Below are 22,092 nucleotides of genomic sequence, written 5' to 3' on the forward strand. Positions count from 1 at the left end.
ATCTGGGCATTCAAGGAAGCAGAGGTAATGAGTGAGTGCATTCTAGACACGAGGAAGAGCTTGTGCAAATGGATGGAGATGGTAGGAATGTTACTGGAAAGTATAGCAAAAGACAAAACAAAACAAAACAAAAAATCTATTTCAATGTTCCATACATTATGTGAAAACAAAGTAATGCATAATAAGACCAAAAAGGTAGGTTGAACCTAGGTTTGGAGGGCTTGAAATGACAGATAGAAAAATTTAGATGTGATCCTAGGACATATAGAGAGATTCTGGCAATTGAGTAAGGGAGATAGATGCTAAAAACAAGCTTCAGGAAAACTCTAAGGTAGATATGTAAAATATGAACAAGAGATGCAAGAAATCAGTGGTGGGGAGACCAACTGGGAGGGTACTCCAATAGTATTTTCCAGGTGAGAGGTGATTATGCAATGAACTAATATTGTAGCCATGTAAAATTATGGGAAGAAGTGGTTTGAAAAGGGTTCTGGAGATAACAGCAACAAAATTTAGCAGCTGATTAGGTACATGGCACAAACATATATGAAACTCTGAGGTTTTAACTTACTTTAATTGAAGAATTTAAGTATCCTTAAGAAAAAGAGTGACTAACAATAAGAGCAATTCCCCAGTTTATAAATGGTCAAAGGATATGAATAGGTAGATTTAAGAAGAAATTCAGTCTATCAAATAACCATATAAAAAATTCTAAGTCACTAACAATTCAAGAAATGACAATTAATATACCACTTCACATCTGTCAGATTGACAGCATTGAAAAAAATAAGAAATGGCAAATTCTGGATTGAATAGTGGGGCCAGGGGCAGGAAATTACTTCAATGCCTTCTTGGTGGAGCTGTGAACTTTTCTAGTCATTCTGGAAAGTAATATAGAATTATATTGAAAACTCTATTAAACTGTGCAGGCCCTTTACCCAGTGATCCTGTTACTAGTTATACATCCCAAAGAGATCAAATAAAGTGGTAAAGGACCCATATGTACAAAAATATTTATAGCAGCTCTTTACATAGCAAATAATTAGAAAACTGACGGAGTGCTCATAAACTGGGGATTGACTAAACAAGTTGTGCAATACTAATGTGATGGAATACAATCGTGCTATAAAAATGAAGAAGAGCATAGTTTCAGAGAAATATGAGAAATGTATGAACTAATCTAAAGCAACATAAGCAGAACCAGAACAATTTCACAATAGCAGCTGTAATGAAGATAATCATAACTAGAATGTATATGTCACTTTAAGGTTTAAAAATTACAAATATTCTTTCCTCCTGCCACCTGCCGGAGCTTATTTGTGTTGACTGACCAGAGTCTGCGAATCCTCCACCCTGGGGCCCGTCCACACCCTCCCCATCCCAGCTTTTTTCCCTTTTGAAAACACTAAGAATAATGTCCTTTCATCAGTTTTTACTAGAGCCAATCACCTGCCATGCTTGGAACAAAGACCGTACTCAAATTGCCCTTAGCCCTAATAATCATGAAGTCCACATTTACAAGAAGAATGGGAACCAATGGGTGAAAGCCCATGAACTGAAGGAGCACAATGGACACATCACAGGTATTGATTGGGCTCCCAAGAGTGATCAAATTGTAACTTGTGGTGCAGACCATAATGCTTATGTCTGGAGTCAGAAAGATGGCATCTGGAAACCAACCCTGGTGATCTTGAGGATTAACCGTGCAGCCACCTTTGTGAAATGGTCCCTGCTGGAGAATAAATTTGCTGTAGATAGTGGAGCTCGACTGATTTCCATGTGCTACTTTGAGTCTGAAAATGACTGGTGGGTGAGCAAACACATAAAAAAGCCAATTCATTCTACTGTCCTTAGTTTGGACTGGCACCCCAACAATGTTTTGCTGGCTGCTGGATCTTGTGACTTCAAATGCAGAGTTTTTTCAGCCTACATTAAAGAAGTTGATGAAAAGCCAGCCAGTACTCCATGGGGTACCAAAATGCCTTTTGGTCAACTGATGTCAGAGTTTGGTGGTACCAGAAGTGGTGGGTGGGTCCATGTAGTTGTTTTTCTGCCAGTGAGAACCACCTTGCTTGGGTCAGCCATGATAGTACTGTATCAGTTGCTGATGCCTCCAAAAACATGATGGTTTCACAGGTGAAAACAGAGTTCCTCCCACTCTTGAGTGTGTCGTTTGTCTCTGAGAATAGCGTGGTGGCTGCTGGCCATGACTGCTGCCCAATGCTGTTTAATTATGATGATCGTGGCTCCTTGACCTTTGTCTCCAAATTAGACATTCCAAAACAGAGCATCCAGCGCAACAACTCTGCCATGGAACACTTCCGCAACATGGACAAGAGAGCCACAACTGAGGATCACAACACTGCTCTAGACAAGCTACACCAAAACAGTATCACCCAAGTGTCTATTTATGAAGTGGACAAGAAAGACTGCCGCAAATTTTGCACCACTGGCATCGATGGAACAATGACAATTTGGGATTTCAAGACTTTAGAGTCTTTGATCCAGGGGCTACAAATCATGCGAAGCTGTATCTTCATTCTCTGGCATGACAGACACTTGACAGAATGCAGCTCCAGCATTTGCATGAAGATGGGAAAGACCCTACCACAAGTCAAAACTGAGAAAATATCCTTGCAGATGTTTTGTTTTTGTTATTTTGAACATAATTGGTGAATGTGTTGGTTTAAAAAAATCAGCAGTGATATTTTTTTGATTGGCTATTTCATTCCATTCTTGACCAAAACTGCTCTTTAAGTAGTTTATCATGGGAAGTTGTCACACTAAATTAAAGGGGGATTTTATGTAAATTGTCTTCTAGAAAAATTTTAAAAAAATACAGGAAAAATAATTACAAATATTATTTCATTTTATTATTTCAAAAACCCTAGGAGGTAGGTACTATTATTATTCCCCTTTTTAGTGAAAAAACTGAGGCATGCCTTATCTAAGTGACTTTCCCAAAGAAATATAACTAATGAGATTCAGACTCCAGATCTGAATTCAGGTCTTCCTGATTTGAGGTCCAGTGCTCCATTCACTGTGCCACCTGGCTGCCTCTTTATTCAACAGAGCAAATTGAACATACTTCAGAACCTTTCTCCAAAGTATTTTCCTTTTCAAAATGAGTGTGCAAAATTTTCTTTTTTAAACACATACTTATATAACATGCTCTCTAGTTCTATCTAGGCATATTAACTCTGTAGTTTTCCTCTTTTCATTTCAAGTTTTGTCTATTCCCTTTCTAAAATGAGCCTCTCAGAACTGGAAACATAACTGGGTGAGATTTGACCAGAATAGGACTATCACTTCTCTTGTTTAATTCCGCTATACCTAAATTTATTGAATCTATGATAGGTGTTTTTTGTTCTTTTTTTTTGTCACTGTCACATTTTTGAGAAACACTGATGTTATAATCCATTAAGTTGATAGGTCTTTTCCATAGAAATTGTTGCCTTTCAAAGTTAATTTTCTGAACCCAAGAGTAGAATGATATGTTTATTCCTTTTAAATCTCTTCCCATATTTTAGCCCCCACAGCAAGACTGCTAGATGATTTTTAGATCTTGATTTTGTCTTGCAGTATGTTAACTACCTCTAGAAGCTTCACAATTTAAAAAAAAAATAACAAGCTGGGCTTCCATAACTTCGTTCAAGTCATTGATTAAAATATCTAATGTTGGGTCTAAGATAAATTTCCCAAGTAGTATTACGATAAAGGTTTCTTTCAATCAAATTGTTAAATGTTATAAAATACAGTGTCATGCCTAGTTCAGTGCTATATGTATTTCAATATCATGCTCACTATCGGTTCTTTTTTTTTCTTTTTTTTTTATTTAACTTTTAACATTTATTTTCACAAAATTTTGGGTTACAAATTTTCTCCCCTTTTATCCCCTCCCCCCCAAACCCAAGCATTCTAATTGCCCGTGTGACCAATCTGCTCTCTCTTCTATCCTCCCTCTCTGCCCTTGTCTCCGTCTTCTCTTTTGTCCTGTAGGGCCAGATAGCTTTCTTTACCCCTTAACCTGTATTTCTTATTTCCTAGTGGTAAGAACATTACAGTTGATCCTAACACTTTGAGTTCCAACTTCTTTAGCTCCCTCCTTCTCCACCCCTTCTCTTTGGAAGACAAGCAATTCAATATAGGCCAAATCTGTGTAGTTTTGCAAATGATTTCCATAATAGTTGTGTTGTATAGGACTAACTATATTACCCTCCATCCTATCCTGTCCCCCATTACTTCTATTCTCTTATGATCCTTTCCCTCCCCATGAGTGTCGACCTCAGATTGCATTCTCCTCCCCATGCCCTCCCCTCTATCCTCCCCCCCACCCTGCTTGTGCCCTTGTCCCCCACTCCCCTGTATTGTGATATAGGTTTTCCTATCAAAATGAGTGTGCATTTTATTCTTTCCTTTAGTGGAATGTGATGAGAGTAGATCTCATGTTTTTCTCTCGCCTCCCCTCTTTATCCCTCCACTAATGAGTCTTTTGCTTGCCTCTTTTATGAGAGATAATTTGCCCCATTCAATTTCTCCCTTTCTCCTCCCAATATTTCTCTCTCACTGCTTGATTTCATTTTTTTTTTATGATATGATCCCATGCTCTTCAATTCACTCTGTGCACTCTGTCTCTATGTATGTGTGCGTGTGTGCATGTGTGTGTGTACTCCCACCCAGTTCCCAGATACTGAAATGTTTCAAGAGTTACAAATATTGTCTTACCATGAAGGAATGTAAACAGTTCAACTTTAGTAAGTCTCTTATGACTTCTCTTTGCTGTTCACCTTTTCATGGTTCTCTTCATTCTTGTGTTTGAAAGTCAAATTTTCTTTTCAGCTCGGGTCTTTTCATCAAGAAAATTTGAAAATCCTCTATTTCATTGAAAGACCATTTTTTCTCCTGAAGTATTATACTCAGTTTTGCTGGGTAGGTTATTCTTGGTTTCCCTTCGATCCCTTAACATAGAGGGTGCTAGTTCTTGTGTTATCCTGATTGTATTTCCACAATAATTGAATTGTTTCTTTCTAGCTGCTTGCAATATTTTCTCTTTCACCTGGGAATTCTGGAATTTGGCCACAATGTTCCTAGGAGTTTCTCTTTTTGGATCTCTTTCATGAGGTGTTCTGTGGATTCCTTGAATATTTATTTTGCCCTCTGGTTCTAGAATCTCAGGGCAGTTTTCCTTGATAATTTCATGGAAGATGATGTCTAGGTTCTTCTTTTGATCATGGTTTTCAGGTAGTCCCAGAATTTTTACATTGTCTCTCCTGAATCTATTTTCCAGGTCAGTTGTTTTTCCAGTAAGATATTTCACATTATCTTCCATTTTTCCAATCTTCTCGCTATGTTCTGTGATATCTGTCTTTCTCACAAAGTCCTTAGCATCCATCTGTGCCATTCTAGTTTTGAAAGAACTATTTTCTTCAGTGAAATTTTGAATCTCCTTTTCCATTTGGCTAATTCTGCTTTTGAAAGCATTCTTCTCCTCATTGGCTTTTTGAACCTCTTTTGCCAATTGAGTTAGGCTAGTTTTCAAGGTGTTAATTTCTTCAACTTTTTTGGTTCTCCTTTAGCAGGGAGCTGATCTGCTTTTCATGCTTCTCTTTCATCCCTCTCATTTCTCTTCCCAGTTTTTCCTCCACCTCTCTAACTTGATTTCTTTTTGAGCTCTTCCATGGCATGAGCCCATTGGGTGGGCTGGGACACAGAATCCTTGATTTCTGTGTCTTTGCCTGATTGTAAGCATTGTTCTTCCTCATCAGAAAGGAAGGGAGGAAATGTCTGTTCTCCAAGAAAGTAGCCTTCAATAGTTTTATTTCTTTTCCCTTTTCTGGGCATTCTCCCTAGCCAGTGACTTGACCTCTGAATATTCTCCTCACACCCAGCTTGCCTCCTGGTCCTCCCAGCCAGTGTTTGGGGACTGAGATTCAAATGCTGCTTCCTGCCTTAGGGCTTTTGGCGGGGGCAGGGCTGCTATTCAGTGTGAGAATTAAGTTCAGGTGGTCAGGTCGGGGTAGGGCCGCCTCTCAGGCTCAGTTCCCTCAGGGGGTTTATGTACAGATCTTCCACAATGGATCTAGGCTCCCGTCCGCTTGGGGAGCCCCTGTCTACCACCACCTGTCAGCTTCTATCTCCCTGGGGGGCCCGAGCCATGGGGGCACCCCACTCCCCTCTCGACCCGCCAAAGAGACTCACCGACCCCCGTCACCTGTGGGTGGAGGGGCTTGTGCGGCTGCTGGAGATCCCGTCCCTGAAGCCTGCTCGGATCTGTATCTCTCGGTGCCGTGACTGCCGCAGGTCTGGGCTGGGCTCCGCATCTGCAGTGCAACGGACCTTTTGCGAGAGGTTTGCAGGTCCCTCTGTGGGTGGAGGGACCTCGTGGCCGCTGGAGATCCCGTCCCCGTAGCCTGCTCAGATCTTTTCCTCACGGCGTCGTGGCCGCTGCAGGGCTGCCCTCTGCTCCCAGTCCCAGCGCCCAGTCCGCAGCGCGAAGGACCCCCCGTGAGAGGTTCGCAGGTCTCTCCGGAACAGAAATCTCCCTCGCTCCAATATTCCGTGGCCTCTGGGTGCAGAATTCACCGTGAGTTGGTCCCCTCTAGCCGTTCTGTGGGTTGTGGGTTCGGAGCTATGTGTATGTGGGTCTTTCTACTCCGCCATCTTGGCTCCGCCCTCACTATCAGTTCTTTCTAGATATTTGATTGCAGAAGGACAAATGAAGCTCTCAGGAGTTATTAATGTTTATCTCTAAAAAAAGAGCAGGCTGCTAACAGTTGTGTATCATTTTCAATTAAATTCCCTTCAAATATTTATCATTCATTTATTTTAAATATGAAACTAGAATAGTAGTACTATGCATTTCTCTAAAAGTCAGAAAAACTTTGGTTCTAGCTCTAGATCATCCCCTTTTCACTAATGAATTATAAAACCTTACACAAAATACTTCGTCTCTCTGGTCCTCAGTTTTCTTATCTGTAAAATAGGAGAATTAGGCATGATTACTTAATTCCTTGAATTCCTAAACTTCTGATTTCCTCCTCACTGTCCTTCTAGGTGTTTCTTCCAGTCTACCACCTACGCTTCCACTGTCGCATCTACTCTACTACGAGTACAGCCTAGGAAGCATTGAAAGCTGCCAGGAGAAACCATATAACCATGCTTCTTAACAGTACACTAATTTGGCACACTATTCTCAGTCAATAGTTTTCAGCCTGGGGATGTTTCCCAATCTCTCCTGTGAAATAAATTGTCTGGGCTTTGTGATGGCTACTTTCCTCCATGACCAGAGAGACTTTTGTCAGTTTCCTTTGGGTAGCAACTGTATGTTCAATAACTGAGGGTTGTTGTTGTTTTGAGAAGTCTGATCTTTAAATAAGTGAGTTATTATTACAAATTAATTTTGTTATGCAATGTTTGGTCCATGGAATCTTATTATGAAGGAGAAAAACTGTATATTAGCCATGAAAATTGCTGTGCATTGAGTTGTCATTCTATTGGACTGATTGGAAGAAAGAAAATACATGGGCCTATGTCATGGAAGACATTTCTTGTATGTGAGCTCTGTTACCAGAGAAACCACATCTAAATCCAGTTGTGTAAATTACACTCAATTTGCCATTCTCTACTTCTATAACCTTTCTGTGTACATATAACAACTTTCAGGTACTCTTATTTAATTGTTAAGGAGAAAGTATTATGCACTCATTGATCACTTTCAGGTACTATTATTTAATTGTTAAGGAGAAAGTATTATGCACTCATTGATCTAAACTGTCAATAATAGTACATGAAATATGCTTTGTAGACTATGAAACATTATAGATATGGAAGGTATTATTTTTATTGCTATTCTATATCTACCTCTAAAACATAACTATCCAATTTGTACATATTATGTTTGCTTAATTCCTATGATTCGTTATAGGCTTTTGAGCAAGGAGAAAATTCATAATAATTTCAATAAATCATTAAGTATTAATTTGATTAAATGCTAAAAGTATAGAATTACCATATTACTTTCTATGGAAAACATGTATATGTATGTGTATATGTACATATATATATATATATATATTTTTTTTATCCAGTGAAAAACCTTGAAGGCATAGTTTCTATTTTCATCACTGAGTTGCCATGACACCATCCAATACTTCCCTTCACTATTCCTCCTTTTTTTCTTTTCTTTTTCACTTTGACAAGTGAAATCCAGGAGTGCTTATGAAAACATTTTTAAAATTAAGACTCTGTTTTTAACTGTTTTACTTCATTCCTTTCACAGATCTGTGGATGTAACTTTTTCCATGACTTCTATGGCTAATGAAAGGTTTGCTGAAATGTTTAAATGAATATAATGATATAATGATGCTGTATAAGGCACAGAGGCATTGCATTGCTTCTCTTCTGCAGGTACATTTCTTTCTGGAGCCTCTGAATTTGGAATTTTCTCTTTAAAATGTTCCATTAATTCTTATTAGGGAGCTACTAGTAAAGAAAATTGTGTGTTAGCTTTTATCAATCTGTATGAATAAATGTGAACCATTTTCAGTTAAAAGCTCTCCTTTTAGCTCCACTCATGTGAGAACACCTACAGCAGCATGCACATCGGCAAATCATTCTGAAGATTAATACACTCAGGCCTGCACAAAGACTGGGAGATGTGTATTAGCATTATAGATTTTAATTTGAAATAATGTCAGTCTTTTGGGGGTTGCATTGTAGTGCAAGGGCTGCCATCTGCTTATAATAATGAGACTGACTATCCACGTAAATGTGATTTGCTGCCTCTTTTGCCAACATAATGGTCTGGATATTGATCCTAATGGTGGAGCAGTTGCAGCCATTTCACTCAATTGACGGAGGACAAGGCCCTCAACATAGGTTTGCAAGAAAATTTGGAGAGAATGACAGTCACAAACCAAAGTTAATTTCTCCTCTGGCTTGTGGCAATCTTCCCTATTCTAGCAGTCATCAGATTCCCCTGACCTTATCAGAGTTCTTGATTATAAGATGAGGGAAGGAAGCCCAACAAACAAAGTCAAAAGCATGCACAAAACATATAATAAAGTTCAAATATCATATAAATATGTTAAACAAGTATGAGAAGTACCTGTAACTATCTTTCTCAGTGGTGGCTTTGCTACTTTTACTACCATGTTGCTCTATGCAACATATTTAATTAAATTTTTAATTTAAATTAATTAAACACATTGAAACACATTTAATAATATCTTATTAAAATAGAATATTCATATAATTGTTAGTTAGGGGCAGGTTGAGGAGGTGACAAGGATAACACCAGCAAAATAGAATTTCTCGGGGTTATAGCAAGCAAGAAGCATAATAAATTTTATGTAATATCAAGAGGGAGCCACATACATAATAGCATGTGATCAATGTGATCACAATTTGCTTAAAGTACTTTAGCATTTTTCTGTGCAAAATACTCTTTTTTTTAAGCAATAATCAAGTGTGCCTCAACTTCATCATGGCAGTACCCTAGTTTTTTTCAACTAAGTGGCTTAGAGTAACATTAGATTTTAAATAAGGAAATTGATTCAGAAAACTAAGATATACTTGCTAGTTTTATAGTTGGCCAAGTTACTTAACTTCTCTCAATCTCAATTTCTTCATCTTTAAAAGAGAACTAAAGGACCTACCTCAAGAAGTTGTGAGAATTAGATGAAATATCACATATAAAACATTACACAAATATTAATGCACTATTTAAATAATAACAATAATGATTAATTTATTGTCTTTTCAGCCACATGGTCTAGATCAGTGTCTTTCCCATATAGTATGCAGAAGATAGTCAACAAATATCTATTAAATGAATAAATGAGGCAGTTTTCACTTCTTTACATTTAAAATTATGATTAACTTTAAACAAGTTGATGTCTGGTTTTCTATTATTATGCCTTTTTTTCCATAATTTTTCCTTTCTTTTTTTATCATGGATGATTTTCTGCTTATCCTGTAGCACTTAATTAAAATAACAGTTCCTCCAAGAAAGCTTCAGAAACTCAACACAACTTCCTAAAGTTCTCATATACTTTTATTTTTCCCACTTCCTACTATTTTTTTCCAATTACATGTAAAGATAATTTTCCAAATTTTTCTCCCTCCCACACTCTTCACTCCTTCCTCAAGAGAGTGAACAATCTGATATAGGTTATACATATAAAAATGTTAAATATATTTCCACATTAGTCTGTTGTGAAAGAAGAATCAGAACAAAAGAGAAAGAGAAAACACAAAAAAGCCAAGATGGCAAAGGGAAGACAGGAAGTTGACTGAGCCCTTCCCAGTTTTCCTCAGAAACAATGTTAAGTCTCTAAATACATCCTGAAGTGACAGAACCCATGAAAAGATGGAGTGAAACAATTAGGATATGAGGAAAGATCTGTCTCACTTAAGCAAAAGGGGAGTACAACCCAGAGAAGATAGTAAATGGGCAAGCCAGGAAGATGCTCTTAGCAACAGCACAGATCAGCAACCAAGGTCCCTTGGTCTTGGCTCTGAAGGACATAAGTGAGTCTTTCAGCCTCAGCACAGTAGGTAAGCTGTGGGCCTTGAAACCCTAACACATGTGACAGAAATGACTAGGACCAGTCAACCAGAGCACAGTGGGCAAACCACAAGAACCTGAGGCCCTAGCATGGAAAGCCAGTGACTAGGCCCCTGGATGCCAGCTTAAGAAGCTTGGCATAGTGTCCCTATTCCCCAGGAGCAGAACTCAACTTTAAAAGTCTTAAACTGAAAAATTAGTAAGAAACAGAAGAGAAACCTGACTAGAGAAAGTTATAGTGACAGGGAAGATCTGAACACAAACTCAGAAGAGGACAATGATGCATATGAAGACTTAAAAGGGATATGAATTTGATCAGAACCAAAAAAAGTCCTCTTGGAAGAGCTCAAAAGTAATCTTAAAAATCCAACAAGAGAAGGAGATGAAACATTGGGAAATAAATGAGAGTTATGGAGAAGTGCGAAAAAAGAATCAGCAAAATAGAAAAGGAAGTCCAAAAATTTACTGAAGAAAACAACTCCTTAAAAAGTAGAATTGGTCAAGTGAAAAAGGTTATATAGTAGTTAACTAAGAAAATAATTCCTTAAAAATTAGAATTTGGCAAGAGGAAGCTAATAACTCTGTGAGACATCAAGAATCAGTCAAAATTAAACAATGAAAAAATAGAAGAAATGTAAAATTCTTCATTGGAAAAACAACTGATATGGATATTCATGAGACATAGTTTGAGAATTATGGGACTAGTTGAATCCATGACCAAAAAAAGAGCCTAGTCAACATCTTTCAAGTAATTATTAAGTATTATTAATCAAGTCATTATAGAGGAAAACTTCCAGAGAGTAAAACCTAAAAGCTAAAATAGTCATGGAAACAATCCATTGATCATCTTCTGAAAGAGATCACAAAATGAAAACTTCAAGGAATAGCATAACCAAATTTAAGAATTATCAGGTCAAGAAAAAAAATACTGTTAACCACTAGAAAGAAACAATTCATATATCAAGGAGTCATTGTCAAGATCACATAGGACTTACAAGCTTTCATATTAAAGGACAGGATAGTTTGGAATATGATATTCCAGAAGACAAAGAGCTTGGATTACAAACAAGAATCAACTACTCAGAAAAATTGAGCATAATCTTTCAGGGGAAAGATCACCAAGGCAATATTCACAGAATAGGTGGTGACTATGACTATGCTGGCATAGTTCACAATCACAAAATATAAGACTCTCCATATAGAAGGCAGAAGAAAAACATTTATTTAGGCACCAGAAAGCCAAATTTCAGCACCAGAAAGCAAAATCTGTCATGGTGACCAAGAAGTTAATAAATATGATCACCACAGTGGCCAAAGCCATTCCCAAGCCTTTCCCTCTCTTCCAAGGCCTTCTCAAAGCAAACATTCATGAGTATGAGTCTTGCCATGCCTGCCTGCCTGTACCCTCTTTCCTTTTCCTGGACTGTGCTCACTCACTTCCTCTAGGTACTGCTCCACCCTTCCTAGTAAATACATTTTCACCATAGTCATGTTGTATAGAAGAGTTAAAATGAATGGGAGAAATCATATAACAAACCAAAACGTAATGCAAAAGAAAGTGATCTGCTACAATCTGCCATTGAATTCCATCGTTCTTTCTCTGAATAGCATCCAAATTCTTACAGAAGTTAAGTAAGTTACAGGAAGAAACAGATATAGCAAAACAATATTAGTGGGGGATCTCAGCCTCCCTTCTCAGAACTAGATAAATCTAACCACAAAACAAACAAGAAAGACGTTAAGGAAAGGAATATAATTTTGGAAAATTTAGATATGATGAATCTCTGGACAAAACTGAATGGAGATAGAAAAGAATACACCTTTATTTTTCTCAGTAGTACATGGCACCTACACAAAAAATGAACATTTATTAGTGCATAAAATCTTTACAATCAAAGACAGAAAAGCAGAAATATTAAATGCATCTTTTTTGGATCTTGATGCAATAAAAATTACATATATACATATACATATATATATGCATATGTACATCCAAAAGTGGACTGAAGAGTTATAGAGTTGAAGTAAAGAGAGTATTAGTTTCAAATTCTCCTCTGATACTGTTGGCTTCAAGACACCTGATCTTGCTAAGCCTCAGTTACATAATTTGCAAAATGGTGAATATTATACTTATTGCCTAGTATTATTTTGAAGATTAAATTATATAATGCATATAAAACATCCCACTAACACTAAGGTTTAGCATTGTTATTGTTACTAATTATTTTAATGATTGTGATTATTGTACATTGACTTGTATTCTTCCAGAGACTTCATTATTTAAATGATGAAAGGTCCTCATTGTATGGAAATTTCATGACAGGTACCCAAAGATAATGCTATGAGAACTCTAACACTATTTTAATACATAGAAGACTAATTTCTAAGAAACATTCCTACATTTTAAGTCAAATCAATCAGTTATATATCTATCAAGTCACATAAGCCTCAGAGTAATCAGGATATCATTGCTGAGAAGCTGAATCATGATCATCACTCGGGGGAAAAATATGGTGGTCATGGTGGTTTTGGGAGCAATTTTCCTTGGAATGTGAAGCTTCAGCACTAGAGCTACCTAAATGTGCACAGACAGTAGAAATTATGATGCAGTAAGTTAAACACTCCCAAACACTAATTAAAATATTAGGAATCTGAAAAATGATATGCATGTTAAAATAACTTGCTAACACATAGAAATTGGTTCTCTTACCACAAGCTGTGTCCCAATATTTGCTAATGCTTTGAGGAAATGTAAGATTCAAATATTGGTTCTACAACTAACTGAGTGACTCTGGTAAAGTTGCTTCACCTCTGGTTTCTGTTTTTGCATCACTAAAAGAGAGAGACTAGATGATCTACTTTTTGTAATCACATGCTATAGGATTTAGTGTTCTAAAATACCTTAGACATTATCTCATCAAAACCCCTACCTAAATTCTTTTCCAACTATAGGAATCTTTGATTCTATTTCTCTACCCTAAGCGTAAGACATTTTCCCCACTGAGTACTTAATAATATATTTTTTCATTCTTGTATAGGTAAAGGATCTGTGATTTCATTAGCATGAGAAACTCTTCTTGTGAGAACTTCTCCCAGGAGTTTAACGTCTCAACTTTCTATGGCTTGGTAGTTAATTCCTAAGGAATTTCCTAAGTCATTGTGAGAATAAGACAAGACATATATCCACTTAACATCAGTAGCAATCCTTGAACCTTGATCTTCCTCACTTGGTTGGCCCTTGATCAACAATAACATTTGGATATGTATTTAACACTGAAGCATGCCATCTCCTCCAGAAAAGTAAATTGTTCTGGGTAGATACAATCTTCAAAATATCTTTGGCCACGCTATTTATAGGTCCAATGGACAAGGCTAAGGGAAATTTTGGTCTAAATCCTGAAGTCCTTACAAAATGTAAGCTTAATAAATCAGTGTCCAAGGTGGTATTCCGCTCTCAGTGTTGGCAATTAACTATATGCCTAAAGTTTATTACATTCTTAAGACCCATATCCTACATAATGTGCTCCCCATCATTAGGGATCTTCAAGAGCTGGGTAGACTATCACAGATTTGGTAGTCAGAGAATGAGAGAAACTCAGTTAGAGGTAAATTAATCCATATACTTGATTATAAATACCCATGAAATCATTGGTGTCAAACTCAAATAGAAATGGGAGATGTGAGTGTCTTTGATAATGATCTTATTTCTCAAATACATAGAGAACTGAGTTGAATTAATAAGAATCATTCCCCAATTGATAAATGGTCAGAGGCTATGAAAAATTAGTTTTCAGATGAAGAAATTAAAGCTCTCCATAATCATATGAAAAAATGCTCTAAATCATTATTGATTAGAAAAATGCAAATTAAAACAACTCTGTAATACCACTTCATACCTGAAAGATTGACCAATATGACCAAAAGAAAAAAATGAAAATGGTAAGTATTGGAGAAGATGTGGGAAAATTGGAATACTAACATATGGAACTGTGAACTGATCCAATCATGCTGGAGAACAATTTGGAATTATGCCCAAAGGGCTAGAAAACTACATAACCTTTGACCCAGCAATACCACTACTAGTTCTGTATCTTAAAGAGAACATAAAAAAGTGAAAAATGCCCACATGTACAAAAAAATATTGACAGTAGCTTTTTGTGGTGGCGAAGAATTGGAAATGGAGGAGATACTCATCAATTAGGGAATGACTGAAGAAGTTTTGGCATATGAATATAAAGAAATACTATTGTGCCATAAGAAATAATGAGCAGGTGGATTTAAGAAAAACCTGGAAAGAATTAGATGAACTGAAGCTGAGTGAAGTGAGCAGAACCAAGAGAACATTGTACACAACAACAACAACATTGTGTGATGATCAACTTTGATTGAATTATTTCTCAGCAATAAAATAATCTAAAACAATTCCAAAAGACAGATCAAAGCATACTATTTTCTCTCGTTTTTGTTTGTTTGTTTTTTCTTTCTCATGGTTCTCCCCTTTTTCTCTAACTCTTCAATATGATATGAAAAATGTAGGAATATGTTAAATATGATTGTACAAGTATAACCCATATCAGAGTGCTTGCTGTCTTGGGGAGAGGGTAGAGGAGGGAAGGAGAAAAAAATTTGGAACTCAAAATTTTATAAAAGTGAATGTTGAAAACTATCTTTACATGTAATTGGAAATAATTAAATACTATTAAGTGTGGGAAAAAAAAATAGGAGCTCTTAAGTGTATATAAAGATTCCTGTATAATCACATTGACTTAGTAAGCTGCTTATTAGCATTAGCATATTTCATTATATTTTCATTTATTTTAGTTAAAATATTTCACGCTTACATTTTAATATGGTTCAGACCACATTTAGAAGTGTTGCATGTGTTTTATGGGCCACATACTCAATACTTCTGCTCTACATTATCCCTAGCATGGGGTCATCCAACTTTTGATTTCTGTCCAATAATATCAAAGACACTACCCCCCAAATAGCTATTTTAGGATAGCTCTAACAGAAGTATTTTTCTCCTGTCAGAGATTCAATCAACTTTAAAAATTACTCCTAGCTCCACTCTCTGATGATTTGATCAAATCTAATTTCTCTTTCTTAGAGAAGTCCTTCAGATATGTGGGGTGGAAGTGGTGGAGAAATATGTCAAAGAGCCTTGTATTAACTGATAGAGAATGAAGAAGGAAAAACCATGAGAATAATATGCATAGTGACTAAAATAAAGTAAATGTAAATAAAATTAAAAGTAAAGAGACCCCAGATTCTATATTAAGACCAAAATTGATTTTATTGGACAGATGACACGAACACAGTATGCTGTCCTTGGTAGAAAGGTGAGGAGCTCTGATTAAAGAGTATTGCATATGTTCTCAGTCTCAGTTGCTGAGTCAGCTGATGTTGCTTAATTTTGTTCTTTGTTTCACTGGAAGATTTGGGGAGGAAGAGCATAGATGTTAAAAATACTATGATATTATTAGGAAAAACGGTATCAATTAAAAAAAATAACTATCATCTTGCCAAGAATCCATGATACTCTGTCCCCAAGAGTTTTTAGTGTTTTTATCATTCTGGTGTATACCCTTTTGATATATTCTAGTTTCCTGTTGTTATTTCCTAAAAATTTTGACCTAGAATTGAGCATAATACTTCACAAGTTCCCTAAAACAAGTAGCTGTTTTGTAGGTACTATCTTTCTATTAATGTTATACGAAATAGATTTATTTTGGAGAATCACCATGATGCACTAATGACTCATGGTGAACATTGAACTAAAATTTCAAAGTCCCTCTCACCTTGATTTAATAGTTACTATGTCTCCCCAATGCTTTTCTCATTCATTTGCTCTTTTAACACACATCAGATTACAAGGGAGATAATTGATTTGCTACAACAAAGTTAAAAATAAATACCAACTTAGAAGAATAAAACTGAAAAGGTGTTATATAAAGTTTTAAAATTCCAGTGTAATCTACTTAAGAAGGCATAGGGGCCAAAATATTGTAATCAAAAATAAGAAGCGAAACGTATGCTGATTATAACATATTCTACAACAGTAAAGCAAAAGATGTAAATCAAAGGAGCCTAGAAAACATCATCCAAGAAATACTGTGTATCCTTTACAATAAGAGAAATATGGACAACTAAAATCAAAACACTTTAAAGAACAATAAATTTTAAAAATTCTAGAAAGGAAAATATTAAATTATATAATATATTTCATTATCTGTTCCCTGGAAGGAAGATTGATTATTATAATCATGCAATTTGGATTCTTTTTATTGTTCTTTTAATAAACATTATTGATACGATTATATTTTTTCTCTTGGTTCTGCTTGCTTCACACTGCATTAATTAATAAATTAATTCATAAAGTCTTCCCATATTTCCATTAATTCTCTCAACAGTGTCACTATCATTCCACAGCAAGATGAAATGATAGTTCTTATTAAATTAATAATGGGTGCTAGCTGTCTTCTCATTATATGACCAAAGTGTTTAAGTTTCAGCTTCAGTATTTGAATGAATTTATTTAAGTTTCAACTGATTTGATGTTCTTATTGTCCAAGGGATTCTCAAAAGACTTCTCCAGAACTGCAATTCAAAAGCTTCACTTATGTGATGCTCAGTTTTCCATATTGTTCAACTCTCACAGTCATATGTTGCTACTGGAAAAACCAGTTTTGACCCTATGGAACTTTGTTGGCAATGGAGAGCGTCAATGCCTTTATATAATTTTTCTATTGTTTGCACAAAGCCTGTTTTTTTGTGCTTAGAATTCTTTTTTGGCATTTGGTGATTCTTTTTTTAAATAGCATTTTTATTTTTTCCCAATTCCATGTCAAGACAATTTTCAACATTATTTTTTTACAAGATTTTGAGTTTCAAATTTCTCACCCTCCATTGCTCCCCTCCCCTCTTCTTGTCATTTTTTATTAAAATGGTGCATAATTTGATATAGGTTATACATGTGTTATCATATAAAACATATTTCCATATTAGCCACAGGTGTGAAAGAAGAAACAGATCAAAAGGAAAAGAATCACAAACAGAAATAAAGTCACTTTATGAAGTATGCTTCTAACTGCATAAAGAGTCCATTAGTTCTTTTTCTGGATGTAGACAGCATTTTCCTTCATCCTTTGTACTTGCCTTGGATTATTGTGTTGCTGAAAAGAACTGAGTAATTCATAGCTGATCATCACACAGTGTTGCTGATACTGTGTACAATGTTTTGCTGGTTTTTTTTTTCCTTCCTGGTTTTGCTCCTTTACCTTCATATCAACTCATCAAGACTTTCCTGGATTTTCTGAAATCTATCTATTCATCATTTCTTATTACACAGTAGTAGTCCATTACATTCATATCCAACAACTTGTCCAGCCATTCCCCAGTTAATGGGAATCCTCTCAATTGTCACACTTTGCCACCTCGAAAGGGCTACTATAAATATTTTTCACATGTAGGTCCTTTTCCCTTTTTTGTGATCTCTTTGGGATACAGACTTATAGTGGTTTTGCTGGATCAAAGGGTATGCATAGTTTGAGCACAATTCTAAATTGCTTTCCAGAATGATTGGATCAGTTCACAACTCCTCAGATAATGTGTCAGAATTCCAATTTTCCCATTTCTTCTCCAACATTTATCATTTTCATTTTTTGTCATAGCAGTCAGTCTCGTAGGTGTGAGGTGGTACCTCAGAGTTGTTTTAATTTACATTTCTCTAATCAATAGATTTAGAGTACTTCTTCATATGTTTTTGACGGCTTTGATTTCTTCCTCTGAAAACTGCCCATTCATTTCCTTTGACCATTTTTCAATTGGAGAATGGCTTATGTTCTTACATATTTGACTCAGTTCTCTATTTATCTGAGAAATGAGGTCTTTATCAGAGAAAATTGCTGTAAAGATTGTTTCCCAGCTTTCTGTTTTCCTTCTAATCTTGATTGAATTGGTTTTGTTTGTATGAAATTTTTTAAAATTGAATATAATCAAAATTATCTATTTTATTTTTCATAATGATCTCCATCTCCTTTTTTTTGTCCCTAAACCCATAGCTCTCTTAACTTCTCCTTTAAAAATTTGGATGCTATACCACTAGGTGCATAAATGAATAGTATTGATATTAATTCCTTGTGTCTTGTACCTTTTAGTGAGATGCAGTTTACTTCTTTATCTTTTTAAATTACATCTGGCTTTGCTTTTGCTTTGTCTGAGTTTAGGATTGCTACTCTAGCTTTTTATTTTCACTTCAAACTAAAACATAATTGATTCTTCTCCAGCCCCTTACCTTTACTCCATGTATCTCTCTATTACAAGTTTCTAGTTTCTGTTCCACTCTGCTAACTGCTTCTGTTATATGGGAGAGTTCATCCCATTCACATTCAGAGTTGTGATGACTCTGTATTTCTCTCCATTCTATTTTTCTCCTTTTTGTCCTTTCTCTCCTTTCACCTTTCTCAGCATTGTTTTGCTTCTGTTTACTGCCTCCCCTGTTGTGCCCTCTCTTCCGTCAGTTCCCCCTGCCTCCATCCACCTTTATTTAATCTCCTCCCCTCCTACTTGCCTGTTGGATAAGATAGCTTTTTATTTTCAACTGACCATGTACATTATTCCCTTTTTAAGCCAATTCTGATGAGAATGAGGTTCAAGTGATGCTTTTTATCCACCCTCCCATTTTTCCCTCCACTGTAATAAGTTTTTCACACCTATTCATGTGAAATAATTTATCCCATTCTATGGTTTCCTTCCTTCCATACCCATTACTCACCTCTTTCTCATTCCTTAATTTATTAAATGTAATTCTCTCAAATTCACCTTATCCTTATACCTTCTGTCTATGTATATTCCTTCTAACTGTATTATTAGTGGAAAAAATTTTAAGAATTGCAAGTATCATCTTCACATGTAGGAATTGTAAACATTTCAGTTGCATTGAATCTCCTGTTTCTTTTCCATTTTTGCCGTTTTAAACTTCTCTTGGCTCAAAATCAATGCCAAACAAGAAAAATATTAAAGATCAGAATAGAAATTTTGACCAAAAAATATCAGTCATGGATCTGTGTGGATTGTTTGGTGGAAATAAAAAGGAATTTAAATATTTTTCAACTGTTCATTATGAAATTAATCATGTATTAGAGCATAAATGTATAACCAAAAAAGGAGAAAAATAGGTATACTAAACATTACTTACTGCTTTTGTTGTTTGGTCATTTCAGTCATGTCTGACTCTTCATGACTTCATTTGGAGTTTTCTTGAATTTCTTGTTGGATTGTTTTCATTATCAGGGTTTGCCCTTTGGATATAATGCAGTCCAAAGTATTTCTTTATGATATGTGGTGTTTTATTTGTCTTTTCCTGTCATAGTATCATGTGTTAATAACTAAGGCAAACAAGGTTAAGTGACTTAGCCAGGGTCCCACAGTTAGCAAGTATCTAAAGTGAGATTTGAACACTTGAAGGATGTCTTCTTTACTCCAGGACTCACATTCTAGTCACTGTGCCACTTATTATTTACTGCTAAGACTGCAATAAAGTCATGTACATTAAATGACCTTTAATAACATAAGTTTAAAGAAGTAGTAAGTCAAAATAAATATTACAGAGACAATAGGAAATTCTGCATGAGGAAGTGATAGTTATGAGAAATCATACCAAACTTGACGGCACATAGCTAAAATAATTCTGAGGAGAAATTTTATATTTTTAAATAATTTGCTTGACACAAAAGAGTTGGAATATGCTCATGAATTTAAAATGACTTAGAAACTGTGAAAATTGTAGATGAATAAATTTGAAACCTTTCAAAAATAAATTGATCAATTAAATCAGGTGATTGGAGGTCAGCATTAAGATTTTTTAAAAGAGGAAAGTGAAATTGTTCCTATCAAAAAAATTTTTAAAAATAATTCACAAAATTAAAGTAGAAATAAATGAAGTTAGCTTTACCTTTTTGCCTATTTGGATGCTGACAAAACTGATAACAGAAGAAATGAATGACAAATTACAGACCTGATCTGGACCCTAACCCAGAATTGCATATGGACAATAGAGTTTTCAAATATTGTCAGGTTGTGCACCCAATCCCAGCAGCAGATTCCCCAGAATCTCTTTCAGAGATTGACCCCATCACTGTCTCTGAGCTGAAATCTCCATGAGTTGTTGCTGCCACAGTCTCAGTTGCCTCAAGTCTCACTGTTATTATTGCCACACCACTTGTGCTTCTTGTCTTTCAAGTCAATAATACGTAGACAGATTTTAATTTTTCATGTAAATGCAAGGAAAAGGTGAAGAGGATGAAGACACAAGAAACAACAAATAGATTGATTCAAAATGTTATTATTTGCAAATAGCAGGCAAATTTTGATTTTCTACATTCTACATAAAGCCCATTTTAAGAGTTATTTTTTTAATTTATGTATCTTTTTTTGAATTCATTTATTTTTACTTTATCACATTCCATTCCACAAGCCGTTGAGTTGCAAGTTTTCCCCCCTCTCTACTCTTCCTTCTCCCTGTTCCCCAAGATGATATTCAATCCCACATAGGATCTACATCAACATATATGTTATATATGCATATGTATACATATAGAAAATAAATTTTCACACCAGTCATGTTGCCAAGAATAACTACAACCAATGGAATGAAACACAAGAAAGAAGAAAAAAAAACAAAAAAGAGAGAGAAAGTAGTGTACTTTGACCTGCATTCAGACTCCATAGTTCTTTCTCTGAGTGTGGATAACATTTTCCATTATGAGTCTTTTAGTAAATATAATTTTTCTTTTCAGTTTTTAACATTCACTTCCACAAGATTTTGAATTTCAAATTTTCTCCCCATCCTTCCTCTCCCCTCCCCCCAGACTAGGATGTACCACAATGACCCCTTTTCCCAATTTGGTCTCCCTTCTATCAACCACCCCCCCCCCCTTCTCCCATCCCTGTCCCCTCTATTTTTCCATATGACAAGGCTGATTTCTATACTCCATTTCCTATGTGACATATTTCCCAGTGGGATGGAAAAAGAAATTTTTAATATTCATTTTTAAAACTTCGAGTTCCACATTCTCTCCTTTCCTCCCTCCCCATCCCCCCTGATTGGGAAATCAAGCAACTAAATGTAAGTCATACATGTATAGCCATGCAAAACACTTCTATAACAGTCATGTTGAGAAAGACTAACCACATTTTCCTCTATCTTGTCCTGCCCTCTGTTTGTTCCATTCTCTCCCTCAACCTGGCCCCTGACAATAGTGTTTGCTTCTGATTACCTCTTCATCCAATCTGACATCCCTTATACTATGCTCTGTCTCCTGTTCCTTTCACCCTGACTCCATGCAGGGTTATATAGATTTCCATACAGAATTGAGTGTGTGTTATTTCCTCCTTAAGCTAAATCTGATGAGAGTGAGGCTTCCTTATTACCTCTCACCTCCCCCCTGATTCCCTCCATTGTAAGTTTTTTCTTGCCTCTTTTATGTGAGATGATTTACTATATTCTATCTCTCCCTTTCTCT

General features: G+C 35.8%; 1 pseudogene; it reads left to right on the plus strand.

Moving 5' to 3' along the window:
- Window positions 1-1,338: 1,338 nt before the first annotated feature.
- LOC140498502 (actin-related protein 2/3 complex subunit 1A pseudogene) lies at window positions 1,339-2,825 on the plus strand (annotated as a pseudogene).
- Window positions 2,826-22,092: the final 19,267 nt, after the last annotated feature.

The sequence above is a fragment of the Notamacropus eugenii genome, chromosome 4, assembly GCF_028372415.1.
Source record: "Notamacropus eugenii isolate mMacEug1 chromosome 4, mMacEug1.pri_v2, whole genome shotgun sequence".
Classification (NCBI taxonomy): domain Eukaryota; kingdom Metazoa; phylum Chordata; class Mammalia; order Diprotodontia; family Macropodidae; genus Notamacropus; species Notamacropus eugenii.